General features: G+C 38.3%; 1 long non-coding RNA gene across 1 annotated transcript; it reads left to right on the forward strand.

Annotated features, from left to right (window-relative positions):
- Positions 1-2,111: 2,111 nt before the first annotated feature.
- Positions 2,112-8,931, forward strand: LOC308648022. Its single transcript, XR_014021763.1, has 3 exons — positions 2,112-2,203; positions 7,100-7,296; positions 8,865-8,931. It is a non-coding gene; the product is annotated as an uncharacterized lncRNA (long non-coding RNA).
- The last annotated feature ends 419 nt before the right edge of the window (positions 8,932-9,350 follow it).

Raw genomic sequence — 9,350 nt, forward strand, 5'->3', positions numbered from 1 at the left:
CCAAAGACCATGCTTATTACTGTTACACCCCAATGACTGACCAGATAAATAAATAGCACTTGAGGTTCCCACCAGCCCTTTGGGTAAGTGCAGGAAAATGCATAATTAATTAATTTGTTCCATGCATAATTATAGACACGGATAAATACATGACCACTAGCCATGGAAATCAGAAAAACCTGTTCATCATTTGTGAGGCCATGCCATGAAATATAGATTTACATTTATCCAATTTGGTACAAGTGAGGTCCATTAAAATCAATAAATTTAGTTCTCAAATTTATGGGTAGAGAGTGTGGAGACAGATGTTTATGATAGATAGGAGTCTTATTCACATGGTGATATTTATTATTCTGTTTAAAAATAAAAACTAAGTAAATCAATAGCTAAAAAGTACCCTTCAGGGAAATGATGAAATTATGAGATGACACGTTCGACTAATACTGCAAGATAAACTTCATTAAACTACCTGAGTGTAGGTTTTTTCTTTTGAAAGTTTATGTCTTACTTCACCAAATGAACATCCCCCAGTTGATTTAGCGATACTCTCATGCTAAAGGTCTTGGTTCTCACCTCTGTAGGGAGGAAGAGAAGAGATTTATGTCAGTGATAGCTATAGTTTCATGTTCTTTACTTGGGAGGTTGGTTTATCGTTATTGTCTGCATTTTTCAAAGTAATAAATGAATGTATTCATAAATAAGACTAACTAACATCAGCTGTGACCCCTGATAAGTTTGTGCTTCGATTTGGGATTGAGGGTTAACCATATCCAATAAAAATGATGCCGGATGCTACATTACACTCATTGCTTCCTACTCTGTTTTATGTTTGCTTTGTGATTCACTGAAGTACTCCCCACTGGTAAAGGCTCTGACGATTAATTCCTTGAATGAGAAGCACAAAGGAAGGTGGGCAATATTGTCAGTGCTCCTTATGGAGTGAGATAATGTTTCCGTGGCTATTGGTTGCATCATCTTTAAATAAAAAGGGGCCAAGTGTGGCTGGTATGGAGCTGCTAGAATGTCAATTATTTTATGTGTGCAAAACGATGTCGTCTATTAGCTCCATGGGAAATAGGCACTTAGACAGTTATAAGTAGCATTCAAGGGATGTTGTTTTTTGGACTTCCGATTTATGAGAATTTATCCTATTTTTAGTGGATCATTGGATTAAAGAATAAGGAATGTATATAAACAAAGGAAGAAGATATAGCAAGCCTTGAGCAATAGGTATTCTGAGATGTGTAAATCAAGATTTTAATTGAATTCTGTAACTTACAGGTCTCTTGGGAAATCTCTTCCTCTTTTGTGTGGTGGGGAGAGTATACAAAAGTCAGAATAGTCAAAGTCCTGGGTAAAGTGCAGGGAAATGCATGATTGTTTCATTCCATGCATAATTATAGACACAGATAAATACATGAGCCACTAGCCATGGAAATCAGAAAAAATCTGTTCGTTATTTGTGAGGCCAAGCCATGAAATAAAGATTTACATTTATCCAGTTCTTCAGGTTTGTGAATTGTATAGATCAAGATGTGTAAGTGCACGGTGCTGCTTTGCAAGTCTGCAGCAAACAAGCTATTATTCACTGTTATCATTTTCTGAAGCAATGAGTCTCATGAATGGATCAAGTCATTCTTAGTGTTTTCCCCAGAGGGTATGACTTACTCCATGGGAGTCCTTGTTGTTTTGTGGTTTGGTGCTGGGTAGCTGGTTGTTGGCTTTATTTGGAAAAGAAGCAAATCATTCATGTTAGAAATGATTGTTGGAGTAATTGGCTAATTGAAAGAAGGCCAAGAATGGACTATAGTTGTGCATGTGAAAGAAGGCCAAGAATGGACTATAGTTGTGCATCTGTCCACTGCCCACTATTTAAAAAGAAAAGGACCCAGTTGATGATATCTGTGAGCAATGAGATTATGGACAGATCCCGGTAATGTTAGTTGATGACATTGTCTTACCTTGACTTTTATTCATTTTGTTGCATTGTTAAAAGTGAAAGAATGAATGAGTTTATATCTTATTCCATTACTTAATGTATGGCATATCGTGAACTGGTGAGGAGCAGGGGTCTTGAAACAAAGTTATGATTAATACTTTTTTTTTGCATAGGAAGAAAAAAGAAATCTAGACTTATCCTACTTTGGAAAAAATGCCAAAAATCAGCAGTTGCATGAAGTGGTATTTCAATCCTGAACTACTGGTGGGTTTTATTCTTTCTTCTTTAAAAATTGAATAGAAGCAAATTATTATTTGAATAAAAAATCATGAGTGAGTCAGTTAATGCATAAATTAGGGTAAATCTGGGATCAATGCTTCAATGATACATTCTTAGCAACACACAAAAGATTAATGAGGTTAGGGTCTTTATGTGGTTAGGGAGTATATAGGTGGATAATCGTGATAGTTTTATTTATTCTCTTGTGTTGGGTGGTAGATTTAAGTGTTTATTATATTAAAAATTAAACAGTAAATAAGCCAGTACATAAAATGTAGCACTGTTCTTAAGTCAGTAATGAGAATGTGATAGGAACCAAGGCTCATATCCATCTAATCCCTCACGACTCAAGTCTATTAAAAGGAGTTAAGTCTACCCTGTTCCATTTTTTATAAAATGTGCATTTTCCTTTGCAGAATAAGAAAACCATAGCTGATTTAATTATTCAGCAATAATAGAGACATTGGCTTTTTCTCTGTGGGTAAGGAGCTTAGAGACCATTACAGAGAGAACAGTCAGATTTCTTGTGCTGGGTTTACGTGGTTCTTTTATCTCTAAATTATATCAAATAAATGAATAAATGACTAAGTACATAGATAAAACTGTGTCATGCACGAACCAATAGTGAAAACAAAACAAAGCTTGTGATAAATCCAATTTAGCACAATTTAGGGGGCTTTTATGCATTTTTAGAAGTTTTGAATATTAAAATTTAGTTGGTACCATCATTGATTTAATATTTCTTCAATCATAAATATTGAGACCATGACTTTGTTCAAGTGGGTAAAGACAAGAAGAGGGGATGTGGTGTGAGTTGAGATGGGGGTTCAGGGATGTTCCTGGGCTAATTTGAGCGTCTGTCACCTGAAAGTCCAAAATCTGGAGGGCTCTTGATTCTGAAACTTTTTAAGCACAGCTGACCTCCTGTGAAGGGTTGCAGTCAAAATGCAGACACACTAAAAACATTATTTAAAATTATTTTCAAGCCTTGCGTATAGGATGTGTATGAAATATAAAGGAATTTCATGGTTAGACTGGGGTCCTATCCCTAGAATATCTCATTACGTATAGGCAAATATTCCAAAGCCAGAAAAAATCCAAAATCTTGAAACATTTCTGGTCCAAGCATTTCTGTGTTGTGTTAGCTATCTATTGCCATATAATGAATCACCCCGTGGCTTCATGGCTTCAAACATCAAAAATATCAATAAACTTTGATCTTTCTCTCAGTTTCTGTATAACAAGAATCCAGGAGAGGCTTACTGGGCAGTTGTGGCTCGTGGTCTCTTGTGAGGTTGCAGGTGAGAGTTAGGTGGAGTCACCTCTGCTGGGGACCTGATAGTGCTGTGGGTCAGCCTCCTGGCTCACACACATGGCTGCTTGTTGGTGGGAGCCACAGTTCCCTCCTGCAGGGAGCTTTCCTTAGGACTACCCTGAGCAGATAGTCCAAGACAGAAAGGTGGAACCCTCCCTCAGAAGGTAGAGCCATCAGTCCTGCAGTATCCTGTTTGTCAGAAAAGGCAATCATGATGCAGGTGGAAGATCTGACATGAGACTCTGTTCACCCGGAGTCCCTGGTGCCATCTTGGAGGTTGCCTACTACATGTGCTATCTTTTTTGGGGGTACAAAGGGATGCTCAACTACTGAGCCACATCCCCAGTCCTGTTTTTTTTTTTTGTATTTTATTTAGAGACAGGGTCTAACTGAGTAGTTTAGTGCCTCACTTTTTGCTGAGGCTGGCTTTGAACTTGTGATCCTCCTATCTCAGCCTCCTGACCCGCTGGGATTACAGGTGTGTGTGCCACTGTGCCTGGCAGTCATGTACTGTTTTTACCATGGAGACAGGTTACATAAAAGGAGGGCAAGCACAGACGAAGTACAGATGCAGGGTGATACAAAGCTAGGAAGTTGAGTGTCGGTTAACCCAGTAGAAGTATCTTGGTAGTATTGAAGGATCTTGTTCAGAGGTTTATATTTCATGGATGTTGACTTTTTAAAATTTTTTTTAGTTATGAGTTCTTCTTAGTTATGTAGGACAGTAGAATCCATTTTGACAAAATTGTACAAGCATGGGAAAAATCTTATTCTGATTAGGACCCCCTGCTTGTGGGTGGGCACGATGGTGGGGTCCACCTAGGTATTTTCAGGGGTGTCAAGTTTGTTAGCATTGACGACTAATGAGTGAAGGGCGGAGGGATGGCCGAGTGAGGAAAGGTGTGCTGAGGCTGGACAATGATGAGTATTCTGGGGTGTCTGAATCAATGATTTTGATTAAACCCTGTAACTCTGAGGTCCATTATGAGAGCTGCCTTTATTAATCCCTGTGTGATAAATTATCTCACAGCAGAAGGTAGGGACATTCAGGATTTTGTTCTCAGGCTACCAAGATTCATGGGTCTGGATGTTATTACTGTAAGTACATTAATAAAAGAATAACAAGGAAAATATGTAAATGAGTGAAGACAAAGGATAACCATACATAGCTTTATTATGAGACTTGGGTAATATATTTATTATTATTTTACATTTGAAGTGGTCAGTTCCAACACAAATTGAGTAATTCTCATGCCTGTTTGGGTAAGGAGCAGCTAGAGATTAAATACTGAGAAATTAATGTTATTGTCTTACATTATGTAGGTTGTTGGTTGCTTGTTGGAAATAAGATCTACTTGGTTATATCTAGGAATAATAAACACATGGACAGCTGTTAAGGCCATTCAGATTTCTTCCTTCCTTGTTTTCATTAATTTTTTGGCTGGGGATTGAAGCCCAGGACCTCATGCATGCTAAGTACCAGCACTCAGTTCCACCCCAAACCCACTTCATACTTGTCCTGCCCTTCATTTCCGTGCTCACAGATGCTGATGAGATTGTGAGTGAATTTATAAATATCTTCATCTTTCGGCCAATTATTTTGGAGAGGGTAAAGCAGTGTTTTCTAACCTTAGCAGTATTGATATTTTGATCTGGATTTTTTGTGTGTGTGGTGTTGTTTAGTAACTCTTGGTTTTAGGATGTTAGTTTCCCCCATCTTAATCTATACATTCAATGCAATCCCAATAAAAATCCCAGAAATTGTTTCTGGGGATGTTAACAAACTCATTCTATTTTTTTCATAGACAACAGACTCACAATTATCCACACAACTTTGGAAGCTCAGTAGTGTTCCACTGGGTGCATGGACCATATTTCCCTAACCCATTCATCCATTGATGGACATTAGGTGGATTACATATGTTGTCTATTGGGAATAGTGCTGCCAAGAACACGGAATTTTGTTAACAACCCCAAAATGATCTTGACCATCATTTTGTTGACTAAAGAGAGGGATAGACCGAGGTTAGTATTTTCAGGATTCATTTTTAGTGTGCTTGCATTTGTATATTGATATATTATTATAGTCAAATAAATAAAATTTTATAAAATAAGACAAAACACAGATCAATGAGAATGAGGTTTTATGAGAAGATGATGATTATTTGAGTTCCACCACTGATATTCATAGGAAAATACTTAGCCTGCTGCCATTTTCTTAAAAAATTTTTTTAGATGTAGATGGACACATACCTTTATTTTATGTATTTATTTTTATGCGGTGCTGAGGATCGAACCCAGAACCTCACTTGTATTAAGCAAGTACTCTTCCACTGAGCCACAACCCAAGCCCTACTGCCATATTTTTTTTAAAAAATTTTTTTTTGAGAGAGAGAAAGAGAGAGAGAGAGAGAAATTTTATATATATATATATTAGTTTTCGGTGGACACAACATCTTTATTTTATTTGTATGTGGTGCTGAGGATCGAACCCAGTGCCCCGTGCATGCCAGGCGAGTGCGCTACTGATGAGCCACATCCCCAGCCCACTATGGCCATTTTTAAAAAACAAAATATTTATTTTTTTAGTTGTACATTACCTATATTTCACCTATTTATTTTTATGTGGTTCTGAGGAATGAACTCAGGGTCTTGCATATGTGAGGCAGGCACTCTACCACAAGCAACCACCCTTTTGGCCACTTTTACAGAGGACTTTTTATTTTTATTTTTTTAATACCAGGGATTGAACTCAGGGGCACTAGACCACTGAGCGACATCCCCAGGCCTTTTATTATATTTTACTTAGAGACAGGGTCTCACTGAGTTGCTTAGTGCCTCAACATTGCTAAGACTGGCTTTGAACTTGAGATCCTCCTGCCACAGCCTCCCAAGTCACTGGGATTACAGGTGTGCATCATGGCACCTGGTTTACTGCCATTTTTTATAAGGTACATGTAGATTATTGCACAGAGACTTTTTTTCAGTTGTGAATTACTGGCTCAGTTACAATTTTGGTTATTCTTTAGATCATAAACAGCGAATCATCCATGAGTAATCATCATTCAACTTTCGGTGGCCTATGCATAATTCTATCTTACAACATCTTAATTTATTGACTCATCTAATTACAGGTGGCACACACCTGTAATCCCAGCAGCTTGGGAGGCTGAGCCAGAAGGATCACAAGTTCAAAGCAATGGCGAGGCACTAAGCAACTCAGAACCTGTCTCTAGATAAAAATACAAAATAGGGCTGGGGATGTCAATCAGTGGTTGAGTGTCCCTGAGTTCAATTCCCAGTACCGAAAAAAGAAAGAAAGAAGTAGGTGAATATTTACCCCACGAGGCAGTGCTCACCTGAGTGAGTTGGGTATTTACACAACAAGCGTTGGTCATAGGGGTAGATCTTATTTTTGGGTGACAGATGCAACAGTGGTGATAAAATTATTTCAAAGCAAAAATAAAATACTGAATTAATTATAAAGGACCACTGTTCACTACTATGTAGTTCCACATAACACCTTGCAGAATCTAAGTCAGGCTAAGTCTATGTTTCTCCCACAGGGACCATAGGAGAGTGGCTTATTCCCGAGAAACAAAGCCTGGGTGGTTGGCTCTGTGGGTAACGGACATAGAGAACAATGTAAGTGAGACCTCTCCCTCCTGTCCTTGCCTTTGCTGCTTTTTTGCTGTGTAAAAAAAGGAACCCATGTGCACAAGAGAAAGAAACATCACCAAGAACGGACCAGTGATGGGGATATGTCACGAACCAAAAAATAGTTTAATCTAATTCGATGCAGTGAAGGTGACTTTATTTTCATTTTTAATTTTTGGAGGTGACTTTTGAAAGGTAGTAGTTGTTTCAGTTATTTTCAGAGCTGTTTGTAGCTTACTTTCCACCACACATGATTGGAACATTTCCCTGTCTGTGTGGTCCTGACTGAGGTGTCTGCCCATGGCAGCCGGGGAGATGAGGAAGACGCTGTGAGTAGAGCAAGATGGTGGTTTCATGGCTTCTCATGAAACCACCTTTGAAATGGGCAAACTGAGTCCAAGAAGGTCACGGAGGACCCGTGGCCCCATGCAGATCTTGGTGTGCAGCACAGACACCAGTAGGTCACACATGTCCCCTGAGGTCCAATGTTAAAGGGCTCTTGTCTATGAGGAGAGGGTGGCTCCCCTGGAGGTCCTGTTCCTAAAACATTGTGATTGTATTGTTGTTAATTAATTAATCAATAAACAAAGGAAGAAAATGTGCTTGGACCCGTGATGAGTTCCATGGGGTATCTGAAAGAGGATATTTTGATTAAACCCATATGTATCTCTGAGGTCCACAGAGAGAGAGATAATTATTCCTCCTTTGGACGCGAGTTAAGGTAAGGTAATGTTTCCTTGGTTTGGGGGATATATTCCCCCCACCCTTTTTTTAGTACAGTGCTAGTTAGATCAAGCCCAGCAACTGCTCCACCACTAACCCTAACCCTAACCCTCAGCCCAGATTTTACTTTTTGTTTAAATTATAAAGTCAGCCTATTAATTTTAAAAAGTCTGAAAAAAAAGAAGGCAAATTATGCAATTATTATGAAGGAATGTCATGCCACATGGATTATTAAAACTTGTCTGGTCTCCCAAAAGATTCATAGTCAAGGCTCTTGCCATTTGGGTGAAGGTACAGGTGGTCATTTGTATACAGAAGCTTGTGATCTGTTGTGGTGATGGTTACTGATTGATTGTTTTGTTAAGGAAACAAAGTGCGTCTTCATATAAATCGTTGGTAAATAACCACATAATTGTCAGGCAAACAGGGTCAATGATCCAACCATTCATCTTTTCACTTTTACTAAGTTTTATTAAAACAACATAAAACCAAATGTATCTGTTATCCCGAGTTCAATGACTGTGGACATGTAAATACTATTTTGTGTCATGGCCCGGTGCTGTGACATTACAGATTATAGTGTCTTGATATTTGAAAAGCAAGGCATGATTTTTTCTTAATTTTCAGTTATACATGACAGCAGAATTTATTTTGATATGACTATACAAGCATGGGATCTATCTTATTATAGTTAGGATCCCATTCTTATGAATATACATGATTTTATGACTTTATTTATTTTTTTTAAGTCAGGAAACTGGACCAATTAGGAACAAATGTCATGAGGATTCCGATCCCTGTTTTTTTTTTTTTTTTCCCATGACATTAAACCGGGGCTCTTGTATTTTTTAGAAAGATGTACATGGAATTTTAATCTGGTTCTTTAAAGCATGAGGACATTTTTAAAAGTAGGCTTTCTTTCCCCACTGTAGAACGCAAATCACAGTGGAGATGTTATTGCTCTATAATCAGAGTAACCATCATTGTTACTTCTCAACAAGGAGCATAAAGACCCAAAGTGAGGAACCCTCAGAGCAGTTGTTCTGGGCACAGATGGCCTTCCTCCTTCAAGGGAACCCCCTAAATTATTTCAATAAAATAATTGTTGATTGGAATGTGTCATGAACCAAAAATTACAAGTAATTTAACTCAGCCCCACTGAGGACCAAGACTGAAGAGATGGAGGGCATTTCACATATTTAACTTTCTACTTTATGTCTCTTCCAACCGTGACCTAGTGTAGTCCCTTATTTACAAACGTTGCTAACGCCTTGTGGCAGGAGTGCTTTGAAAGGTAGTTTTGAAGAGCATGTACTTTGTTATTAGGTCCATGGCTGCTGGTTTCACCAGCCAATCAGAAGTTAGGATTGACATGAAGCATGTTGTGCTGACTGGTCCGTATGTTGGACCAGGGGCTCACTGTGATGTCTTATCTCT

This window comes from Spermophilus citellus (genome assembly GCF_964194105.1).
Source record: "Spermophilus citellus genome assembly, chromosome: 4".
Classification (NCBI taxonomy): domain Eukaryota; kingdom Metazoa; phylum Chordata; class Mammalia; order Rodentia; family Sciuridae; genus Spermophilus; species Spermophilus citellus.